Below are 24,936 nucleotides of genomic sequence, written 5' to 3' on the forward strand. Positions count from 1 at the left end.
CAAGTGCATGCATATTGTGTACCTACCCAGTCCTTGGCTCTGTAATACGCCATTGAGATTCAAGTCAGCTACAGCACAGCCCTCCCCTCAAAGACCTTACAGCCTAGGGTCAAAGCTATGAGAGACACAGGAGACTGTTCTAGTCCCACCCACTCATTTTGCTTCAATGTCTATAGTTTTCATTTTGTGGCTTTCTTTTTCTAAACTACCCTATTATTGTATTTTGAGCTATATTCGCTTCTTTTTCTCTTTAAAATGTACTTTGAATGTTCAGCGACTCAGTTTGACTCCTCTATTTTCTGCAGTTCCTCGGATGTGAATTCTGCTTTTATTAAGTCCGTTTGCTGTCATGGTGGTGAAATTTCCACAAGTGCTTTGAGCTCACCTTCCTTAGGAATTGTTTTCCACTGGAATCCCAGAGATGCCCTGCACTGTGAAGGCATTATAATTAGGGTAATGATCTTTCCACCTATCCTGAGGTCCTGTAGCTTGTGGACCATTCCAGAGTCATTTTTACATCAAATTCTTGCTTAGAATTTCCAAACTGCCCAGGAGTAAAGGCCTCCACACACTGGGAATGCTTGGGGTTCTGATTCCTTCACATGTCTCATTATCTACGCAGAGGGAAGGGCTGGCGAAAGCATTTGTCCTACATTCCCTGATACTGACAGCCAAGCGTTTCTAGTGTCTGTTTACAGATGAGATTGCTCTCTTCCAGTTCCTGGCTATGTACAGGTGTTCAGTTCCAATTCTCCCATGCACAAAGAGTCTACAGGTTCCATTTGCACCCCCTAGCAGTGTTCATTTCTCATGCCTAAAGATGTATATCTGATTCCAATATCCTCATAAGCTTGTTGGTTTCAATCCTTGCTCAGTGCTGTATCCTTAAGTTTCCCCTTCTTTTCTGGCACCTGTAAATAGCCTTTTGATGCTTTTTAATTCCACCTATGATATTTTAAAATGTACTTGATATTATCCAGCATTATTTTGTGTTTAGAGTATGAGAGCAAGAGTGGGTTGTTGTACAGCTGCTCAAACCATCTTCTTCACAGGAAGTCCACCCTCCATTTTACAAAAAGGGAATCAGGACCTTAGAACCTTTGCAGGGTGAAGCCGAGAATCCAATTCAATTGTTTCATTCCCTAATAGAAAAAGCAGAGTGGACCCACATTACTTTTCAATATAAAAAACACAACAATGTGGAGAGAGCACCAGCTTTGGAGCTTGAAACTCTGTGTTTGAGTTCCAGTTTTGCTACTTACTGGTTGTGTTCCCTTCAAGCCCATAATTCTCATGGTTTTCAGTGTCCTAAGCTGAAAAAAGGGACATGAGAATAACTACCACAGAGCACATTAGAGAGGTTGATATGAAGTCATTACACAGAAACCCATAGCGCAAAGCCTAGCACTTAAGTAAGTGTTTACCTTCTCCCTCATGGAAACAAAGGTGAGAATAGTTTGCTTCTCTCCTCTCCTGAAACTGAGCAGACAGAGCCTTCTGGAATGTGTCATTGCTTCAGTAAGCAAAAGGCATGCAGGAATGAGCTTGAGAGAGACCACCATAAGCCTCTTTCTTTTCTGGATCCACCATTACCCACGATGCGGGATTTCAATTCTTCCTGAACTTGATAGAGCAGACCTTGTTCAAGTTTTTGAAAGTTCATCTTCACCAAAATCACTCTAGTGAAAGGCAAAGGAACATGTTTTGTAGTAACACTGATCGGGTTCTCCAGGTTGGATGTGACACTTAGCATGTGGTCTTGTCTATACTTCCCGGCATCTCATGCCGCCATTCGTAAAAGTGAGATATTAGCACTTTACTTTGAGGAAGGTTGTAAGAATTAATATACAGATTAGAGTTCTTAGCACAAAGTAGACTAATCCTTCTTCTAAAACTATGTCAATGAGATGGTAATACCTTACAAACAAAACATCCACTTTGGGGAATCAAGTTACCAAAATTTGTTCCTCTCTCTCTCTTTTTCTCATTTGCTTTTTTTTGAATGAATTCTAATGGACTGATGTACCAGCTCCCCTATGTTGAGTGAAGCAAGCCAGACAAACAAATACACTACTTTGCACTACTTTCAAAACTACTTTCAACTAAATATATTGTGTAAATTCATGGAGTTAATAATTAGAATATAGTCACCAGAAAATATAAGGAGGGTAGAGAAAGGAAAGCTGAGGGTTAATCTGTGCAGAACTGATAAAAAAAGGTTGTTTGTAAATCTTTGCAAAAGAAATGGTGAAAGCATATCATGGTTTTTGCAACTTGTAGTGCTATTGTATGTGTATGGCAGTGGTTTAAAGGGAAAGTCTAAGGTCATGTATATTACTAGAATGAAAGCTGAAAACTGTAACATGGGACTATATAAGATAGTAAAACATCATGTAAAACATGAATATGGGTAATATTGCATATAAAAGGCTGTTTTTACAGAATATGAATACAAATATACTAGAAAGAAGGAAAACGAATAGGAGCTATGTACAGCAGACTAGGCAAGAGTTTTGTTTGTTTTTTGTTTATTATTATTATTGGAATAATGAAAGTGCTCTGGGAATGATTGGGGTGAGAAATGTATAAATATGTAATTACACCAAATACCATTGAGTGTATTCTTTGGGTATATTTAGGCATTATTAATATGTAACAATAGAATTGACTTTTTAAAAAAATTACCTTCCTCAAAATGCACTTCAGATGCATACCTCAATGACGGTAATATAGAAAACCAGCTGACTTTGTTCACAAAAAAAGTTGTTAGACCTTGCCGTAATTTATTCCCTTCTGAGGCAATCCAGAGTCTGGAGAGGGATGTAGCACAGCAGTTAGAAGCAAATGTCTTGGACCAGAAATCCCTCAGTTTGAATCCCAGCTCCACTCAGGCCACACTACACAAAGGCTTAGATCTTTATTTCTTTAAGATTAATATAAATTACTTCATAGTGTTGTTATGAGGTAATACAGGCTGAGCATTTATAAGAGTATTTGGCACCCAGCAAAAGTTCAAAAAAAATTGTAGCTGTTAATATCATTATTGTTATTAAAATAATAGCAATAAAAACAACATGACAGTATAGTGAGAAAGCCAGAATAATGTTTATCATAGGATAGTAAGAATAAAGTTTGAATTTTCCATATGCCACTTGTATGATTAGAAAGGTAGATACAGGTCCTGGCATTCCCAAGACTCAGAAAATGTCGTTCAAATGCAAATTTACCTTAAAAGGCTACTCAATTATGATTGCCACTCTGAGCAAATACTAAAGTTCAAGAAATGTCCTCAGATGATTTAAACCACAGTCCAAAATACCTGGTTATGACTTTGCAAATGTTAACTTTTGGTGTTTCTGTTTGTTTGTTTTGTGGTGTGCTTTTGTTTTGATTTGTTTTTGTTGTTGTTGTTTGCTTTTTTGCAGACTCTGTGCTTACAATGCTAAGCCTCAAAAGAGCATTTTTATACTAGAAGGGGCCTTATGTATTAGGATTGGTCCATACACACCTGAAGCCCAACTAGCAGAGGAAGATCTATTATTTCAGGCTACGTCTTATAAACAAAACATTCATGTAAGGAAGTATTAGTATTAAGTGCAAACGCCGGTCAGCAGTTGGGGGACAGAGGAAAGGATACTAATAGATGAACATCAGAACATGCGGTAGTTATGGAAACATTGCAACTCAGAACAATGAGAGCCCTTGGGGATCATCTCATCTCAGACTTTATAGAGCCTCCCCCTCCCCTGCCGCCAAATTTCTCATATCTGGGCCTTGCCTCAGATGTGCTGACTCTCTGAGGTTAGGACCCTCTTACATGCATTTTGCACAAAGATTTCGGGCTCCAGACTTAGACGCTCTAATCTTCATAAATCCCCCATTTTGGTACTTGGGAAATTCAAGTTTAGATAGATGAAATAACTTTTTCAAGTCTCTGAGCGCGTCATTGGCAGAGCTAGAACTAGAACATGAGTATTTTGAATTCTGGTCTTAAGCAGCTTCTGTATTATTGATATGATATAAAATAGAGAGCAAAGAGCTGAATCTTGGAAACCTGTAACAGAGCAAAATTGAATGCCCATGTGGGAGTGGAGGGAAAAGCAAAGGTTTGGGGTAGGCTGTGCTTCTTATTTCCAGAGGGGAACCCCCACCTCCCACTCCCAGAAGTTTGAAATAATGGCCACATGTGGCTATAGTTGGGGGAGGGGCAGGATTCACTTTGGAGAGTTGCTGACCAAAGCAGTGGGCAGAGCACTGCCACCTTTTCAAAATCGTTCCTAATACATGAAGGATAAGGGGCTATAATTTCTTGGATTCCTAAACTCATGGGCTACTAAGGACGGAAAGGGGCCTCCACATGCTTTTGATGCACTAATTTCACAGCTGAATAGACCGAGAGGGACGTGACTCACTCAAGTTCACACAGCCCGTGTGAACTTGACCTAAACCCTAAGTCTTAGAACTCTGTGTCTGTGATTCATTAATCCCACACCGTACTCGATACCTCACTCTGTGGCCCATTCACTTGCTGTCGACTCTGAGCAAAGAGAAGGCTGGAGAACATTCACTGCCCTTCAGTGGCTTGGTCCTCACTGGGCCCTCCTATGAGGCCGTGCTTCTTACAGTGGTCCTGGGACCACCAGCAATAGAATTACCTGCGGTCTGTGTTAAGATCCAGACCATTGGATCCTATTCCAGATATACTGAATCAGCACCTGTGTGAGTGAGGCCAAGGAATCTGGCTCAGCTGGTGATAGCCATGCACCCTAAAATTTGAGAAGCACTGAACTAAGAATGCAAAGCTCAGGTATGTGCTGATGCACTTTCCAGGAAAAGCAAGTGTTACATATTGGAAAGACCAATTTGAATACGGCCCCTATTGTTTCATTTAAGAAACAATCGAGCACCCACTATAAACCAGTCACCATTTACTATGCTGGGAACAATTGTCAACAAGACAACCTCGTCTCTGCTCTCAGGGAATTGCTCCAGACAGCCAGGGCAGACCCCTGAGAGGCAGTGTGCATCCTCAGAACACACGGTGCCCAGGGGAGTGTGTGCCAATGTAAGAAGGGAGGAGGTTTCAGACAAGAACAACTCTTTACAAAGCTGAGGAAGGGCAACTTCTCCTCAGAAATCTGATCGCTGAGCCTCACTGCCGTGGATACAAACATCTGATTATTTACAGTGTCAGGTACTGTCAGGATGGCTCTGAAATGCTTCTGCCTACACTTTGCTAGAAGCCAACTCCAAGTGTGTCGTGTGGCAAATCCTTGGCTCATAAGATTTCTCAGACAAACACACCACCTCAAAACGTTAAATACTATTAAACTTTTAAAAAATATGTTGTCTTACAGGACATGAAAGCTATTGCACGATCGAGAACCAAGTGTGTGAGATACAAGGAGTACTGGAATGGAAGTTAAGAGAAGAGGCATTGGTCTTGAGGCGCCCTTGGGAATATGGCCGCCTCTCGCTGATGCGCTCATCACCCATATGATGTGGGCTATGGATGGAAGGCTCTTTGTCTCTTCAGAGATAACTAAGTTGTTTGACTTGTGGGTGTGAAACGGTAAGAGGCTGCAGTCCTGCTCTTAGGGACCAGCAGGCTCCAGTCCCAGGAAATGTTTAACAAAGCAAGGGCTATAAACTTTAAGTATTTAGGGGAAATGCAAAAACCAAGGCTTATCTAAAATGTCTGGAGTCCTTGCTAAAAGCTTACCTAAGATGTGAAAGAGATATATGCTAATTGAAGCCTATTGAGAACTGAAACAAAGGGACCATTTGGCCTTTCCTCTCTGTATAAAAGACGTTTGAAAATCTTGTTCGGGGCTCGGGATTCAAACTGAAAGCTCCCTAGTCCGGCCGTCCGTCAATAAACCATTTTTTTCCTTCTCAAAATCATTCCTGAGTCCTGGCCTCTCTATACTCAATTAATTGAACTTCTCTTAAATTCCACAACATTAATGGCGACCGCGGCAGGACAAAAATGAAGGCCAGAGACGGTAGCATTTTGCTGCCCCTTCCAAATCCCCGAGGAAGCCGGGAGGACTCGGGTGAACCCCAAATCTGGGCGCCCCTGGATTAAATTTAATCCAGAAAAGATGTGGGCTCCACCAGAATCTTCCCGACAAAATCAAGGGGCAATGGAAGGTCTGAAGAGAAAGATTCTGGGAACGAAAAAGAGCTCCGAACAGGGAAGAAGGTAAGACTCCCCGGGTGAGCAGAGTCTGGAAGGCCCTAGCTTTAATTGCTAGGAAGGGGAGGCTGATCACCTCCCGAGAGAACCCTAGTAGCCCCAGAAGGCTGGGGGGAAGCCGTTCTCTCTAGGCTTGGGAAAAGGAGGAAAACCGGGGAAAAGCCCTGGTGTTTTGGGTTTGTCTAACTGCATGTTAGAATCTGGTACTGGTCTTATATCCACTAAAGGAGTGGAGTCTCGATTTTAATAGGAAGGGTATTTATAGGTTCGAGTCCTAATATCCTGGAAATTGGTCTAGATTAAGGAAAACAAAACTTGGTTACAGGAAAATGGATCGGCTTTTCTGGTGGAGCTTGGTCTGGGTGTAAAGTTTAAACAGTGGAAAAGTCTAGCTGAAATCTTTTGTTATGGTGCTAATTTGTGAATGAATTCGCTTTATACCAAATGTTAAGTGTTCTGAGGTTTGTGATGGCTGTGGGGGCAGCCATGGTGAAATAAATATATAAACTTGTGGGTCAGATTAGTGACCTTTGTGCTTCTGTCTGTGTCAGCTCAATGTTAGTGTCGGAGTTGTGTCCTTATGTAAAGTAGAATTACAGCTGAGCTGGAGCCCTCCCTTGCCATTGGCAAGGGGGTGAAATGATTCTGGGGCAAAAGCTGAGGAGTCTAGATGTTTGTGCATGTTCTGGTGTCTTGTCTCTGGTCTGGCCCTTTGCCGGGGCTTGGAGGCCATCTGTGTCCGCGCCAAGCACCCAAGTCTGTTGGGAATGTCCCAGTCAGGGCGGCTGGGTTCCTGGGAGAGTTGCCAAATTTGAGTAGGTTCTGTCTGCCCATTTTGGCTGAAAGCTGGAAAGGGGGGAGCGGCTTGCCCCTTTCCAGTGAGTCCACCCTTCTATTCATAAGCCGCATTCCTGTTTGTTGTGCACCCGACTGCCTGGAAGGGGGGGAAGTGAAGGAGGTGAAAAGCAGAATCAGAATAAATGCAGTAAAGTTCCCTCCTTAGGGTGTCAAAGCCAAAATACGTTTGCATTCTGCTCAGGTTCTTAGAAGGTATTGTAGTAACCTTAAGTAAGAGAATGTGTTCTGTGAAGGTAAACTTTGTATTAAGGGTATAAATAATTATAAAAGTTTTACAAAGCATTGTTCAAGGTATTTAAGTGGCTAATTGCAGAAAGTCATTATTTAACAAAACTGAATTGATAATAATAATAATAAAAGGCAATTTTATAACAAACTTATTCGGCAGCCAATCTCCCCTGCCAACTTACTTCCAAAAAAACTGTTTCTGGTATTACATGCTACTAAGTATTTAAAGTGAAGAAAAGTTCATTATTTTAACAAACTTGTTTAGTATTAATGGCAATTATATGTTGTAAGAAGTTTGCCTGGTAACTCAGTATGTGGGATATATGGAATGTGTTTTTATTGTTAAGGAAACAGAAGATGATTTTGTCCTAAGATAAAATGATTGATTATTGGAAAGAGTAGAGTGTGGGACAGAACCTGAATGAATACTGAAAGTGTAGAAGGTTTGTGGAAGGGAAATTTTTAATAAGATCAATATACAAAGAAAATCTTTTATCAATAGCTTCTTGTGCTTTAACCTCATCATATCCTCAATGTTTGAAGAAGAGTTCTTTTAAAAGAACATTTTATGTTCTAGAAATCAAATCCTGAAAAGTAGCCTTTTATTTCAAACTAACTGCAAGAGATTTATTCTTTCACTTTAAAGGAAAAATTAAAGTAATGGTTAAGTTCATTTAATATGTTATAAGTTGAATGAAAGGTATTTAAAGGTGTTATAAAATTAATAGGTTTTAAAAAATTAATAAAAACTGTAACTAAGAGTTAAAATCATTTATAAATACATTTATATTGTAAAACAGTGGAAAGACAATAACTGAGATTATAGCTGGGTGAATTTAGCCTGAAACTATTATTTAAGTGTAAATTCTACACTAACCTTTCCTTTGTTTATGGTTACTTCAAGCCTAACCTCACCCTTTGCCTTTGCCTATGGTTATTTCATAATTGAGAAGAGCTGGGACATCACTGTCTCCTCTTCTGGTATTAGTAACCCTTTCTCTCATGAATTCAAGTGTAAACTAAATAAATGGCTGCCTGATAGAATAAGGTTAAATGGCCACTGGAGTTTTATTATCTCCAAAATCAAAAGGGGGGTGGAGGGGGAGAAGTCTCCTGCCTTGACGGTCAGTGTTCCTAAGAGTGGCAATTCATGAGAGAAAGCAGTCTGTCTCCCTGAGGCTTCAAATAGCCTCAGTAAATATATATAAAATTAATCTTGTTACTTATCCAAAATTCTGCTAATTTCAAAGTAAAATATAAAGTTCTAAAACAAAATGGTGCTAAGGCATTGAGAACATTTTGGTTATTACAATCCATTAAGTAAGAAAGAAAATTCTTGTGGTAAACTGCATGGTCATAGTGCAAATTAAGAAGAGTTTCAAAAGTCTTTGAAAAGTTTAAAGTAACTAAAGTCATGTTGTTGTGCCAAACTATTCATGTCTGCCTATTTGCTCAAATTGTTGAGGTTAAATATGCAGTTATATTTATAAATATTCTTAAAGCCCAAATTGAACTAAGCAGGATGAGAAAGTCATAGAAATCTGATTATGGAAACAATTGGGAAAGGGCCTCCTCTTTGCAAGAGCTTTTAAGGCAAGACTAGGTGTGGCAGATTAAACCTATCTACTAGGCTAGGGAATTAAGAATCAGTTTGCCTGGTAATTTCCCAGTTTAAACCTTTGTCAGCCATAAATTGGAAAAAAAAAAAAAACAAAAAAACAAAACAAAACAAAGATTAGGTTAATTTTCACAGAAGAAAAATGTTGATGTAACCCGGCGGCCTGCTGCCTCAGTCTCCCACTCCCGGGTTGGACAGCAGTGGAGGAGACCAGTTTAGGCCAGTCCTATGGGCAGTGGAAGGATGCCCAAGAAGGAGCTAACTAAGTCGGTGCCATTTCAGCACTAAATTCTATTCCTTATTTGACAAAGGGGGGAGCAGGTAAAAACTAAAATGGTTGGAATGTGATAGAAGAAGCAGTTAAATCAAACTTTTGCGTGGGAAAGTTAAATCTCAGATAAGCTGTAACTTCTGAAGTATCCAATCTATGGAAAAACAGGAAGAGCTTGCATGCTAGGCTTAGGGGTATAAATTGTGTCATTTTTCTTTGTTCGGGGCACCAGCCATATCTGGCTCTGCGCCCCTTCTTGCAAGATTGAGAATAAAGTATTTTCTTCTCCACAATCTGGTGAGCCTTATTTTCTTCCAGAAGATTTCTTTCCAACAAAATAAGGTAATTAGTGGCTCTATTAACAAATTTCAGTAAGTAAAGGAAAGTCCATAAAAACTATGGAGAGATCTTTCCTGGGTTATGATTTTAAAAAATTAAGTAATTGTGTAATGTGTTTTGAAACCTGGAAGTCAGTTATGCATGTGTTTTAAAACCTGGTAGTCAGTTATGCTTTTAAATTAATAATTTTCATAACTTAAAGAAAAGAAGTTTTTAGCTTCCTGTAAGGGAAAAAGAGAACATTCCTTGCATAAACTATTATGGTTTCAATTTTATTTAACTTGAGTGTAATCTCCCATAGTTAATTTATAAACTAAATTAACATATGTACAAAATCTTTACAGTAATGAAAATTGTAAGTGAAAATTGTAAGTTCACATTGGTGAAATTAGGCTAAAGGGAAAAGATTGTAGATATGCTCTCTTAAATAAAGAGTAAATTTCTTTCATTGGTAATTGTAATTTAGTAAGTTTATTTAAACATGAGGTGTCTAGTCAATGCGGTTATAGTCAATTATAAAGAGTTTGTAAAACATCTTCCAAACTGAAAATGTTTAAATAGTTCTAGTTGTAGAAGTCATTGTTAACTAAAGAAACTTAGATTGGTATTGGTAGCAGAAATAACTTCATGATAATAAACCTGTCTGAAGGCCACTGCAAAATACACATTTAAGTAAATGGTAATAAAAAGTTGTCTTGATTCTATTGGAAAAATTGTTTTCATTCTAACAATGAAAAATAATATTTTTCCTCTATTACTAAAGTAAAGCACCTACTGTTATCTTCATAGTAAAATTGTGTAAGTAAATAGTCATTTGATATATGTATTGCGTTAAGTTGTTTAAAATATATATAAAACAAGGAATAAACTTTAACATTGTCAAACTCTTGTGCCTTCGAACCAGGCCTTGTATACATTACAGGTGGCCTCTCCATGTGAGTTATTGGCTAGGCTGGTCACTGACCCCTCAATTAAAAATATGTGCTATATCAGTCTCTGGTTCTGCTCCTGAAGTCGATGGAAACTATATTGCAGTTTCAAGCTCCTGCAGCCAATAATGACTCGGTACAGCCAAGTGTACAATGGATATCGCCTCCAGACTGGCACTGTTCCATGGTGCCAGAGAGCACTATGCACCAGGCTAGTAGAATACTGGAAAATCTCTGGAATACTGGAAGGATGCTGCAACTTGCTCACTGCGTTGAAGAACATGCTAAGTGGAGCCATGATACCAGGAGACTGTAAGTAAAACTTAAACACAATTGGCATTATGGCCTGCTCTCATGGAGAGATAACATGTAAAGTATTACAAACCTGAAACTCAAAACTAATAATTGCAACTCTGAATCCTTATGCATTAAGTAATACATTAGTTAATATTAAGTGCTACACTTTTATCCTGTACTAAATATATGCCTAATAATTGTAATGTTATCTTTTCTATTTTGGATCAAGTGCAGAAGTATATTAGACATGTTAAATTCCTGGTAAAATCATTTTCTAAACAGTTAATAACATGTCTATAGAATAAGGTGGCAGTCTCAGCCAGTCTCAGTCAACTTCTATATTCTGCTGTACTCTGCTGTGTAGCAAAAGTGAGGCTTGCTTGCTGATGGTGAGTCACCTATTGAACAAGTCAAAATTGCTAGAAATTGTACAATGAAAACCAAGGTGTAAAAATCTTTATTCTGTAGTTCTGATCACTCCCACAGGTGAAAACTAAGAGTATTTCCAAATTAGTGTTCTAATCCTGAGTGAAGCCAGTTGCCCAAGGAGTGCCAGTTCACCAGGAGCATCTGACAGAGCGAATGAGAGTCAATCATTGAACAGCTTGGAATGTGTCTTCAGACAAAGCTAAGTGTCTGTTGCAATTTCTCTCTAAAGATGGATAACTTAAAAAAGAATATATGCTGTTCCCACCAGCTTTTAAGGAGTGCCATCTTTATAGGCACCAACCTTGTCTACCTCTGTAATCCAATGTGTCCTCTTTTAAAAAAACGGGTATTCCAAATTTTTAATTAAGTTTGTTTCTTTCAGAGTGAACATCTTATTAACCATATGAAAACTTCATCCAACTTCGTACAGAATGCCAGATCCATCTTCCTCCAGTTAGAATAAATTAAGAGTTTTACACCTTATTAGGCAATGACTACAGCCCATGGCCAGCAGGAAGCAGTTACAGAAAAGAGATCGTCTCCCTTCAGCACCCCTTTTAAATTAAAGGTGTAAACTCTTTAAGAGTAAAAGAAAAGTAATAGATGGATCTGGAACCTGACTGGAAATCCACGTGAGTGCCAGTGGCAGCAGAATAACTGCAGGAGGCCCCTGCCCAAGATTCTGCTGTCCAGAATGAAAAGCTCTAAACTTCTAAAAACGGTCCTGGATGCTGTACTAAAGACTGATAAATAATCAATCAAAACAACAAACAGCCATCCACCTCATAGCTCCAACAATAATTATGCCAAAGCTTAGCAAGTTAATCTTTGGCAGAAAGGGGGGAATGATGTGGGCTATGGGTGGAAGGCTCTTTGTCTCTTCAGAGATAACTAAGTTGTTTGACTTCTGGGTGTGAAACGGTAAGAGGCTGCAGTCCTGCTCTTAGGGACCAGCAGGCTCCAGTCCCAGGAAATGTTTAACAAAGCAAGGGCTATAAACTTTAAGTATTTAGGGGAAATGCAAAAACCAAGGCTTATCTAAAATGTCTGGAGTCCTTGCTAAAAGCTTACCTAAGATGTGAAAGAGATATATGCTAATTGAAGCCTATTGAGAACTGAAACAAAGGGACCATTTGGCCTTTCCTCTCTGTATAAAAGACGTTTGAAAATCTTGTTCGGGGCTTGGGATTCAAACTGAAAGCTCCCGAGTCCGGCCGTCCGTCAATAAACCATTTTTTTCCTTCTCAAAATCATTCCTGAGTCCTGGCCTCTCTATACTCAATTAATTGAACTTCTCTTAAATTCCACAACACATAGGGTGAAGGGGAAGGGAAAGCTTCTGGGATCCTTCTCCAAGCTCTGATGTCTTAGGACTAATGGCCAAAATCCATTAGTCCAATGCTGATGGGAAAAGCGATCAGACTCTCACAGAGAGCAAAAGCAAAACAGCTCAAAAGTTTCTTTAAAAAAGAAAAACAAACTATAAAAATGTATTTTTTAAGAGCATAACAACAGCCAAGCCCATTCAACAGTGCCAGGCTCATAACTCAGCATATGTAAAGTTCATAAATTAATGTAATAGGAAGCAGGGTAACATCTGTTCTGTAGTACCCAAAGAGAGGGGATTTGGACATTCGAGAAGAGGCTCTGCAGATACTAAAGTCAGCCCGGGAACATATGTGCAGTATAGACAGTGGAAAGGTTCCCCGTCTCGATTGTGTTTCACTCTAACTCTACACATCTGCTCCCAAACCTCTCAAATTTGGGGATCCAAACTCTGCTGAAATAAAAGCCCCTTCCCTGGGAAACCGGTTGCTGACAAATCAGAATAAAGCAGTCTGCTCTTTCTCATGTGGATACCTCCCCAGCTGTGAGCTCACACTACCCCCTTTCCAGCCTGGTCTGCCACCCAGCAAAATGTGTTAGAAATATGTTCCAGCCTGGCACTGGCATGAGCCTGTCTCCGATGGCCACAGCCACTGCAAAGTTAACCACTAATTACTGTTCCTAATAAAATCCCATGGTAGGTCGATTTAAGGAACATTGGCTTAATTTGAGATCAAAGCATTACTTTTCTCTCCCTCTTTAAAAAAAAAATAAAAGAATATCTCTGAGAGATGAAGGATGTAATTAAGTTCATGTATGGGCTGTTAAGTAACAGAATATTTACCTCCTATTTAAAATGACTTCCTGAGCCACTGTGTGGTGGTCCTTTTATCCAGTGGCCTGCAGTTGAAATAGCAGCATTACTGGAAGGGAGCTATAAAAAGGCCTGCATTGTGAATTGCTGCCGCATCCTGATTGCACAAGAGAAGGGAGGAGAAGAAGGTGGTGAGAAGTAAATTAGCTCTCTGGCATGCCAAAGAGATAAAAGGTTGTGTCCCGAAGCCAGAGCTTGGACCCTGGCAATTTTTAAAAACTGGGTGTTCACTGTTACTCAAAAAAGGGCTCAGTATTCATAACTCCAAAGGCAATTTGCAGAGGTCCGGAATTGAAATCTCAGCACTTGAATGTCACCCAGGCACCTTTTCAGAGAAATTGGCAAACACCTTCAAGAGACCTTAAAATAAAAGCCGCCATGACAAATGACAAGCTTCAGGCACGACAAAGAGAAAGTCTATCTCTGCGAAGCCAAACACCCAAACTGGGTAAAAGACGTTCACTCCCAGAGGTCGATAGACAGGAATTCTCTAAAACTGTACACCAATGACCACACAGACCAAAAGAAAAAGAAAAAATAAATAAAAAATAAAACAGAGGCAAAAGAAAGCAAACAAAACCATGAAAGTATTGAGGCCTCTAGGTGAGACGTCTAATTCTAAGGTACAGACTTATTGTCAACCTGTTTCCTCCCCTGTGATACCTCAAAAAGACACCACTTACTCTCATTCACTTTCTGTCTTGTTCATTAAGAGGGAAGGAAAGCAAAAAAGGGAAGAGGTAGTAGCTCATTCCATGGACCAAGCACTGTTGTTCTGGGTACTTACATATAATAATACAATAGGTTATATATATAATTACATTTAATATTCATAACGCTGTCTCATGCATATATAATCTATATTTTAATGGTGAATGCTGGTAAGCTGTAAACAACTTTGCAGTCCCAAAGACATTATGAAACTTGCTCAATGACAAACAGCTAACAGGTGGCAAACCTAAGATTTAAGCAAGTTCTGCCTGAAACCTTATTCTCTTGCTCCTACACCAGGCTGCACTATTGTTTGAGCTTCCAATTTATTTTTGTTCTGTGATCAAAAAGTTCCAAATCCAGGGCTTGCTCATTATCCGAGGGGGAAATAACTATTCCTGAGTCCAAGCTCACACAGGTGCCCCCAAGAGTAAGAGCTGTAATGGATGGTAATGGACTGATAAAGTTGGGAGGAGCAGACCAGTCCTGGTGTCACAGAGATAGGCCGGACCGGGGCTCCCTGCTCTGCTCTCACCTGTTTAAATCTTTCCCATCCTTCGTGGCTCTACTCTAAGGAACCTGCTTTCAAGAACTTTCCCTATTCATCCCAGGAAGTAATGACATTCCCCTTTCCTTGCCCCTCACAATATTTATAGCTCCTCTGATAGGAGAAGAGATGGCCTGGTTTTGTAACCCTTTGAATAAATGTCTTGCCTGGTCCTTCTAAATATGAAACTCCTGGAGTACTCTGTCTTCTCCCATAAAGTCTAGTAAAGTTCCCGAAAACATAGGTGTTTAACATTAAAAAAAAAAAAAAATAGCTACATAAGTAAGAAAGCGTAATAGCCTGAAAGGTCAGAGGCATAGAGCTGAGTGGAAAGATAAGGGAAAAAAAGTCACAAAATTTATTGAAAACTCACAGAATCAGATTTATTTAATCATTTTTTTTTAAAAAAAACTTCCCTAAATTACCAGGTAGTGTCTGGATATTCCTGAACTTGAAATGGGAGCTCAGAGAAGTTACGTTACGTGGACGGCGGCGCACAGCTGCTCGCAGGAGTTTGGCTTCAACATGCAGCCTGCGAGACGGTTCCCCCTGCCTTCCAAAGGCGCGGTCGGGCAGGAGACACGCGGGCAAGTGCGGGAGAGGAGGGCTTAGGTGGGCAAAGTTACCCCAGAGCCCTTCCCGGCTTTTTACATGTCATCACCGTTAGAGGCGACGCCCTCGCTCCCCTTCACGTTGTCACACCTGCCATTTTTAGGGTGTGCTAAGTGCCAAGAGATGGAAGAAAGATTCTCATTTCTCACCAGTCCTTCCAAGACTATTTACTGAGCATCTGCATGAAATCAAGCATGAGGGACTTCGGTATCCTTCTCATTTTTCAGACGGGAAAAATCAAAACTTCCAAAGAAAAAAGCATATGCAGAACGTGGTGGAGAGGGGAAGAAGAGGCTGAGGATATTCTTTCTGAAATCTCTTGGGACCACGCACCTGGCAACAGGGCCCAAATCACCCTGTTTTGTGTCCTAAATTAATGTTGCATCTCTGCGCACTCGCCGTCCCCCAGCCTGTCCTGGGGAAAGAGAGCCTGGTCTGCCAGGAGCGCGCTCAGCCCTGCACTGGGGCCTCTCCTAAGGCGGGTGCTACGAGCACTGCTGCCACAAAGAGCAACTAACTCCCCGCTTGAGCCTTTGAGCCACGGTTTACGCATGTATTCTGGCTACAAAATTTACTCACTGCTTATTATATACCGTATATTCTTCTGGGCACTAGAGATTGAGTAGCTCCTAAAATGAACAAAAATCCCTGCCCACAGGGAGCTTGCAATTTAAACAGAGAGTATGACATATTATAGATCTGATCATTGTAAACGCTATGGGAAAACATTCAAAGGGGGAAGATAGAGACTGTGTAACGGGAAGCAGGGTTTACTATTGCGAACAAGGTGGTCAGGATAGGGTGTAATGGAACGTGGGTGGGACGCAAGTGATTGAGCTCCTGTCTACCACATGGGAGGCGTGGGTTCAATTCTCTGGACCTCCTGCTGTAGGCAAGCTGGCCCATGCAGCAGAATGCTGAGCTGGCACAGCAAGATGATGCAACAAAGGGAGATGCAGAGGAGAGACAGTGAGAGACGCAGCAGACCAGGGACCTGATGTGGCTCAAGCAACTGAGTGCCTCTCTCCCATGTTAAGATCCCAGGATCAGTTCCTGTGCCTCCTAAAGAGAATTACAAGAAGAAAAGACAAGCAAACACAGAAGAATGCACAGCAAGTGGACAGAGAGAGCAGACAGTGAGCGCAGGTGGTGGTGGGAGCGGGGGGATAGATAAAATAAATAAATAAATCTTTTTTTTTTAATTGGGTGCTTTGATACTGACAGGGCAACATTGAAAAAAGACCCAAAGGAAGGGAGTTATCTAGGGGGCGAGGATTTCCTATGGAGGAAATGCTAAGTGCAAAGGTCCTGAGGCAAGAGAGTGCTTAGTATGTATGAAGAAACAGAAATTAGAGAGAAACTATACGTTCTTTAGAGAGAAGACATGGTGGTCTCAAACTAGTTTATACAAAGGAATAAAGGTCCAAAGAACAGGTTTCCATTGGTGTTTGTGTTGTTTTTGTTTTAGTTTTTATCATAGCAGAGCTGGATGAGAAAAGAATCCTACAGGGAAAAAAAAAGTCAAGAACAAATGACGGGAAATGGCATGTGAGGGGTAAACCTGGTTCTTTAGAAATAAGCATCCTTGATTTCATTGCATCATCTTAGATTAACCACAAAAATGAATAAGGGGAAGCAGATGTGGCTCAACTCATAGAGCGTCCACCTACCATATAAGACGTCCAGAGTTTGATACCCAGAGACCTCCTGGCCTGTGTGGTGAGCTGGACCATGCATAGTACTGCTGTGCACAAGGAGTGCCCTGCCATGCATGGGTGTCCCCCATGAGGGGACCCCCACATGCTAGAAGTGTGCCCCATAAGGAGAGCCGCCCCATGAGAAAAATGTGCAGCCTGCCCAGGAGTGGTGCTGCACACATGGAGGGCTGACACAGCAAGATGATGCAACCAAAAGAAACACAGATTCCTGGTGCCACCGACGAGAATGCATGTAGACACAGAAAAACACACAGTGAATGGACACAGAGAACAGACAATGGGGGGTGGGGGAGGGGGGAAGGGGAAAGAAATAAAAATATTGTATTATATCACTTATAGGACATGACTAGAACTAGGCCCAGGTTTGATACCACAGGGACAGGGAATTCCTGGTGACTGTGCCGTGCCCTGCTGTGCATCCAGTGTCCACCACAGCTCTTGCTACTCTCTCTAAATGTGCACGACTCTGTATTAAAGCTGATAGGAAATAATTTAAATAATAAAGCTTATTGAATGAAATTGAATGATGTGCATGTGGCAATATTCACCTAAATGATCAATTTAATCAGTGAACTATGCTTATGTTGGCCGTTAGTTTTCAATTTTATCACTCATTTATTTAACTACTGGCCACCATTTTCAACAGGGATCATTAACAGGAAAATATGATATGTTGAAACTTTCAGAACACTAACTGTATGTATCCTATTTATCCCTGTGGATCTTACTGTTCCTTAATTTTTGTATTTTATTTTTGGGAACACACAGGTCTGTAAAATAACCAGGCATTGCTTGGTATCTTAGGCATAATTCTTAAAATACAGCTTTTAAACAGGGACTCAAACAGATAACCCATACACCAGTATTTATAGCAGCATTATTCACAATAGCCAAAAAGTGGAAACAGCCCAAAGTGTCCATCAATGGATGACTGGATAAACAAAATGTGGAACACACACACAATTAAGTATTATTTGGCCATAAGAAAGAATGAAGCTATGGGACATGCTGCAGCATGAAAGAACCTTGAAAACATTATGCTCGGCGAAATAAGCAAGGCACAGAGGGAAATATATTGTGTGATATCACTTATAGGACATATAGGACATGACTAGAACTAGGAAGTTCATGGTGACAGAAAGTACATTCGGGGTTACTAAGGGACGGGGGGAGAGGAGAGAGGCTTTTTTGTGGGGGAGGGGGGCGAAACAGATTTTAAGGATAATTCATCCAGCAAACAACCCCCCTTTGCCCCCTCCTCTCAACCACTGCTTAAGGTCAAAGTCCAGCTCTCTTACCCAGTTTCTCCAGCTTCAGATGCCTTCACCACAGCTCCCAACTGCCTTGGAAACCTGCCCCTTAAAATTTGCTCATTCCTTTAGGCCCAGATTAAATGCTTTTTCTTCCTTGGTGCTTTCTCTGAGGCAATTCTCTTAAACAGAGTAGCTGGTCTCCCATAATGCTTTGCAAATGTCTTTCTGTTTTAGTCATGAGTACATATGTCTATTATACTTCCTTGATTATAAATCCCTGAGGAGACTCACTCTGCCTGGTTCAATTCCATCTTCCCATAGCTTCTAAAATAATATTTTGTGTAGTAAAATTGATGGAGAGGCCTTCCCTCAGGAAGCTTTCCGTCAGTGAAGTCAGTGTTAGGTGTCATTGAGGAGCAGGGTGAGTTCACCAAACTACCACTAGAGGGAGTGCCAATCATGTTTTGGTGCCATATTTCCTCATTTCAAATGGAATTGGATGGAATGGAATTTGAGTTGGAAGGCAGTAAGAACAGAAGAATTGGTCATGAAATAAGGATTGAAAAGCCGTTCCTTTAGAGGATGCTGGAGAACAAGAACTCAATAGATATTACCACACTTTCCACCCCACATCCTGGTACCAAATTTGTTCCCACTCATTGCCTGTGCTTCTTAGAAAATAAGAACAAAGGAGGAAAAATATTCTTTGAGACTATTCACCTCCATCTGTAATATCAAAGCTGATTCGGATCAGGGAAGACAGGAGTAAAGTTCACAGAAGAGGAGACATAATTGAGTTGGCCTTAAAGGCTAGGCAGGACTCCTCTAGGCTTACAAAGTATCTAATGAGGGAGAGGAAATGGGTGCACTCCTGGTAGAGTAAGTAGTACTTTTTAAAAGCCACTGAGAGCTTGTCATTTAGGTTCTGTAAGATGTTGGGTATGGCTGCAGTTAATTCATCCATTCACTCAACAGATACTATCTGAGGTCACCTCAGGTTTCTCTAGAGATACAGAAACTGTATCAGGTTTTAGAGAGATGGCGAAGGAAGGCATAATCCCTGTCTTTATGAAATTTACATCACAGAAATTAGAGTACTTTGGCACATGTGGTGGAAGGCAGTTGGCACAGAGGCATAGGAGGTAAGCTTAGATGAATAGGATTGTGCCAAAGTGACGAAGGGTGGGTATGCCATCTAAGGGTCTTTTATTTACCCTATAGGTCAGAGGCAGCTAACACAGAATTTCCAGTTATAGGGTTACATGATCCAATTAAACATTTGGTAAAATTTCTCTGACAGCACAGCAGAGTCCAGAAGAGTGAGAACAAAGCACTAGGGAAATCAGGAAAGTTTTCAATAGACAAGAACTGAGTTTTCCTTTGATTAGGATTGGCTCAAATTGGTGAGGAAGAAGGAAACAGATCTTGTAAAGAAAGAGTAATAGAACATAAGGAATTAAATTTAGAATACACTCCCTTCCCCTGAGCTATTTTATTTAGCTTAAAATAGTTTTTTTCACATTTAATTAAGTACAAGCATCATATACTTCCACTTTCCAGAAATGGCATGCTTAATTAAGAATATAAAAACTATGGTGGCTTGGCTTCATTTGGTGATTTGTATATTTGGGCAAAGTTAGGCAAACAGCTATGATTTAAAAGTCCTACCACCAATCCTATAGCACTTTAAAACTGCTTAAAGCCCTTTCTGCACTAATACCTCTAAGCAGAAAAGAAAAGAGAGAAGAGTAAACATAGAAACACTGAAAACAAAAACAAAAGAATCTGTCCCAGTTTGGAGTAAATCCACTGCCTTTGGAACCAGAGGAACATGCAGAGATTTAAGCACAACTGTTCTGTCAGCGGGGCTGAGCTGCAGTGCCAGGGTAACTGGGGTACGTGAGACTTGACTTTGCTGAAAGATAACCCTTCACCCCACCCAAGACAAGCAGGAGAATCCTTTCTTCCATGGGCCCAAGACTCACGTCTGAGTTGTGGCAGGAACAAACTGGCACCCCTTTTTGTCTCTGGACCTTGGGTAAAATACTTGCCTCCCTAAGTGTTAGACCCCTGGTGTTATAGGAAGAATAAAAACACTACCACATAAAGCTCTTGTGAAAATTACAAAATCCACATAAACCAAAGGACATCTAGTAAGTACAGCAAGTGTCCGAGGGCTGTTAGCTATATTGCCACTGCTAATACAATTGCCCATCAATGTCCAAATGCCACCAAGATCCTGGCATGTGAACTCCTCTTTCTGCCCCACTACTCTATGTGACAGTTTGAAGTTCTGTGCGTCCCAGAAAAATCCATGTTCTTAGCATTAGTCCATTCCTGTGGATGTGAGACCCATTGATTGCATTCGATTCAATTAAAGGGCCTTTGCTTAGACCACTTTTAGGGACTTTGATTGGACTGCTTCAGTGAGGGAGACTCAGGTTAGGTCTCTACCCTCTTGTTGGGGTTTACATAAACTGAGAACTGAAAGCAGAGACACACAGAGAAAGGGCCATTTTGGTCCTGCCTTGTGAGAGGGAGGATGTCCTACACTCTTAGAAAGACAAAGAAGCCCAGAGTCGCTGGGAGAGGTCCTAGAGGCCAGAGGCTGGGTATGCTCTAAATCAGCAGAGCACAGAGGCATGGAAAGAGGCCCCTGCGAGGCTAGGCCCATGGAGCACCTCAAAGCTGAAGAGAGGAGCCCTGCCATGCTCAATTGCCCATAACTGAGCTCTGAGAGAAGGCAGAGACCCCGATGGAGACCCGCAATTTTGCCTTGCCAGGTGGCAGGAGCCCAGGATCCAACCAGCAGCTGGCCTTCGGTGAGAAAGCATCTCTAATAATGCCTTGATTTGGACATTTTTGCAGCCTCAGAACTGTAAACTTTTACCTAATAAATTTCCCATTATAAATGCCAACTCAGTTAGGTATATTGCATTGGCAACTTTAGCAAACTAACACATACCATCTCTCTCTGGATGGCTCCCCTCACCACGCTGCCACACCTCCTCTGCAAAGTTTCTTTCGAATGTGCTTTAAGCAGGGAGAGAAAGGAAGATCAAGTCTCCCCACATCCCCTAAACCACCAAAATCCCACTTCTTGCCAAGATTTTCCCCTTACCATTGAGCCTTCCCCTTCCTTCTGCCATGTCCACCTCTAACTTGTCCACCTCAGGACAAGATGGGCAGGATGTCAGCCATGGTAATGAAGAGGAGAAAGACAAGGATGAGGTTACTTTATTACAACAATGGTAAAAGCTCTAGTAATACATGATTTAAGTTTTGCAGTAAACTTTCCAGCTACAGGAGCTAAGGTGATCCTCCCAGACTTGTGATATATTTGTGAATCTTATCATGGCCATGATTAGATGTATACCTAGTGGACTTATAAAACTGGAAATGAACTTAGAGATGATCGGGGATATGGAGGCAGAGTCAGCAACCTGACTTAAGTCTTATTGCTATGAAGGAGCAAGGCCGAATGGAAACCAGGTCTCTTGCCTTCCTGATTTTACATATTTAAATGTGCTGCTCACCTCAATGGAAGAAAGAGTTGGAATCCAGGAGTAAGGAACATGTTGGGAGATAGGCACCTTGATTTCTCCTCTGCTTCCATGGGTGGCTGGACCTAGAGAAGGAGAAAGCAGGGAGAATTCACACCAAGTCTGCCCAGGCCCATCTGAAACAAAAATAATTTCGAGGACCCAATTCTACCACTTCAATGATGAAGTAATAATCCTTGAACAGGCGGAACGTCTCCTGAGAGCTGCTTTAGTGATGATCCCAGACGCATATTTGAAAAGGGTTTTATAACACATATGTATCATGCCAGCCTTTCCATCTTCTTCAGACTCACAGCAACTGTGCATGATTATTTCAGAAATTAAGTAACTTTTTGGTAATTGACTATAAATTGGACTCTAAATACATGGGGAAATGTGACAGTGTTCACAGGGAGACCACAAAGACAGAGCCTGAGCAAGAGTTCCTCTTTTTTTCTTGAGAAAAGAACACTAAGATGGAGTGAAGACGTGCTAGAAGCCATGGGGCATATACTCTGAAGCGAGACAGAGCTTTGTGGGTGAAGGAGTATGCCCCAAGAGCAGCAGAACTCACTTTGAATCCAGTTCTCACTTGCAAAATCTGTGGTCTTGGGCTGGCTACTTAAGCTCGCTCTGCCCAATTGTTCACATCAGCATAATGAGACTAATAAATGTACCCATATAACAGAACTGTCATGAGAATGTAAAAGACAAGTGCAGGTATGCATCATACGTGTCCAAAAGATGGCCATTATACTTACTGAGTCCTCCAATTAAATTGCAGTTTAAATTGTAAGCTAGTTAAAATTAAATTAGAGATAGTCAAAATTATAAGGATTTACAGAAAGGAAGCTGGGGCCCAGAGAAATTGATTAATTTGTCTAAGAATGCACAGTCTCTATATAACGCTATTTTTTGGTTCTAACAGCCTATGTCATTTCACTATACCAAGTAGTCCGTTACAAAAAAAAATAAAATCGTTTCTTATTCCAGACAACATTGTGTTTCCTGTAGGAGATTGCATGAAGGACATGAAAGCTTAGGTTGTATCCTCAAATTTTAGCTACAGTTTTGTTTTTCAATGTTATAATTTCATGATCATCTAATTAAGCAAACTGGCTCATGACAAGCAACACTAAGGTGCTAATTCAATTCCCGCCTGTGATTTTTTTTTTCAAGCTTGTTTACCTGTGAAGCCATGTGTAACTAAAGAAAATTCCCACAGCAAGCGGTAGGAAATTGGGGGGGAAGAGCCTTCAGTGTAGTTTTTCTCTAAGCTCGAGTCCAAAATCTCGAAACCCCCGAGGTTTAATTATCGTGTGCAGTCTACTGTTGAGGTGGGGGGGGGGTGGTAGAGCTTAACAGAGTCCCACTCCACCGTCCACATTGGAGGAGAAGTCCACAGCCTTATCTGCAGCCAGAGACACCGGGAGGGGGCAAAACATACATTTGGGGGATCCTGTATTCAACTGGGAACACAAATCCTGCGTGTTCTAAAGATTTAACTTTCTCCTCACCCCCTCCTGACCAAGAAAGAACAGGAATTGTAGTGCTTATTTTAGCACAGAATGTGAGCTAGAGACCCCTTCCCAACCTAGCAATTGGGTTTTGTTTTGTGACCAGTTATTGCCACAAAAGGGGGACCCACCCCTCAACCCAAGTATTCAATTAACCCTATGTGTGACAGGCAGAGGATTAAAGGTTGGCCCAGGCCCCATTCATAAGACTCGAGGGGGGCTTTTTTTAAAGGATTCTTCTTAACAAAGGTTGCCAAACTAAGTAGCGCTTTTTTTGTTGCTTGGCCCTGGCCCATTGTTACCCAGAAAGCGACCTTTTCCACTTAATTGGGGCTTTAGAATTCCAGCTCCATTGTATTTGTATATAAGAAACACTCTGCCAAGGATCCATGTAAATTTATGAACATAAGCGCAGATGCATTTGGTGATTCCAAGTATATTTAGCTTCCTTTGTATTTGTGGCCATTGGAGTAAGTTACAGCAATAAAAAATAATAAGCATAAAATAATAACCACAACAAAAATTTGTTCCCATATAGTGAGTGCCTATTACGTACCAGGCCCCGTAATAGATGCTTTCTATGTTTTGTTTCTAGCCTCACCATTAACTTTGTGTTTTCCAGACGAGAAGAACTCTGAGTTTCAGAAGGAGGAAAATGTTAAGCCCAAACCATGCCACCAGCCAAGGTTGACTGCCAGCACTCGCCCATCTCCCCATGCCACAAGGTGACAATTTACCCATAGAAGTCACCATTTATTTATAACTTCCTAACACGTCTTGGCTCTCCCCAGTTAGGAGTTGATGAGTTTTAGCTCTCCAACTAGATGGTTAACTCTTTCAACTTGACTGTAACCCCCAAACAGACAAGAGATTGAGATTTATATCTCCTTGTAGACGTGGTTGAAAAAAGACAAATACCCACAGAGAACAGGTAGGGAATATAAAAATGTGAATTAGTCCTGGTGTAAAACAATAAACAGTAGCTGAAACCTGAGCAAAAGGGGGGAGGACACATTTCTCAAAGACACTTAAATGCTCATATATTTCGTTGACCTATATTTTAATCACCTAGCTAGCCTCAGAGTAGAGTTACGTGTCTAGATTTGAAGACTGGGCCCCCCTAACCGCAAAATATCTGGCCCCTGATGATGGTTAGCTCTGTTATTTTCATGTACTGAGGAGAGGTCTCTAACTTGTGGCCTTCAAACCAAAAAAAATTTTTTCCCAGAGATCTAGTATTGTGTTTGGCCCACATAGGGTCTTTGAACCAGGGAATTCCACCTATAATTTTAGATTTCTGGCTTCTCTTGAAACTCAAGAGTATGTGACGTCAGAGGGCCTCCGTTCCCCCGGTAATAACCAGCAGTATCCTGTTATACTGCACCTGCCTGCTTCACTCACTTGGGCTACCTTCCTGGCCTGCAGGGCTATTTGAGCTTGCCACCTCTATGTCCTTGGGAACAAGTCTCCAAGGGACCACTTTTCCTTACTCAAGTCTAGGGTTATAGGAGCCCTCACCTTAATCTGGCATTGCACTATTCCCATCATTAAATCATTTTTATCTATAAAGATACACACACATACACACACATACTTCATAAATTGAGGGTGAAAGACAGAGTCTTCATTTCAACAAATAAGTCACTGGAGCCCAAGGTCATCCAAACA

At 41.0% G+C, this 24,936-nt stretch overlaps 1 long non-coding RNA gene across 1 annotated transcript in view; it reads right to left on the reverse strand.

Moving 5' to 3' along the window:
* Positions 1–24,936, reverse strand: part of LOC105746947 (uncharacterized) — a 152,555-nt gene that overhangs the window by 114,729 nt on the left and 12,890 nt on the right. The window contains exon 2 of the long non-coding RNA XR_001119153.3: positions 21,746–21,837. This is a non-coding gene — a long non-coding RNA (uncharacterized lncRNA). The remainder of the gene's footprint in view (positions 1–21,745; positions 21,838–24,936) is intronic.

Source organism: Dasypus novemcinctus, chromosome 25 (genome assembly GCF_030445035.2).
Source record: "Dasypus novemcinctus isolate mDasNov1 chromosome 25, mDasNov1.1.hap2, whole genome shotgun sequence".
Lineage (NCBI taxonomy): Eukaryota > Metazoa > Chordata > Mammalia > Cingulata > Dasypodidae > Dasypus > Dasypus novemcinctus.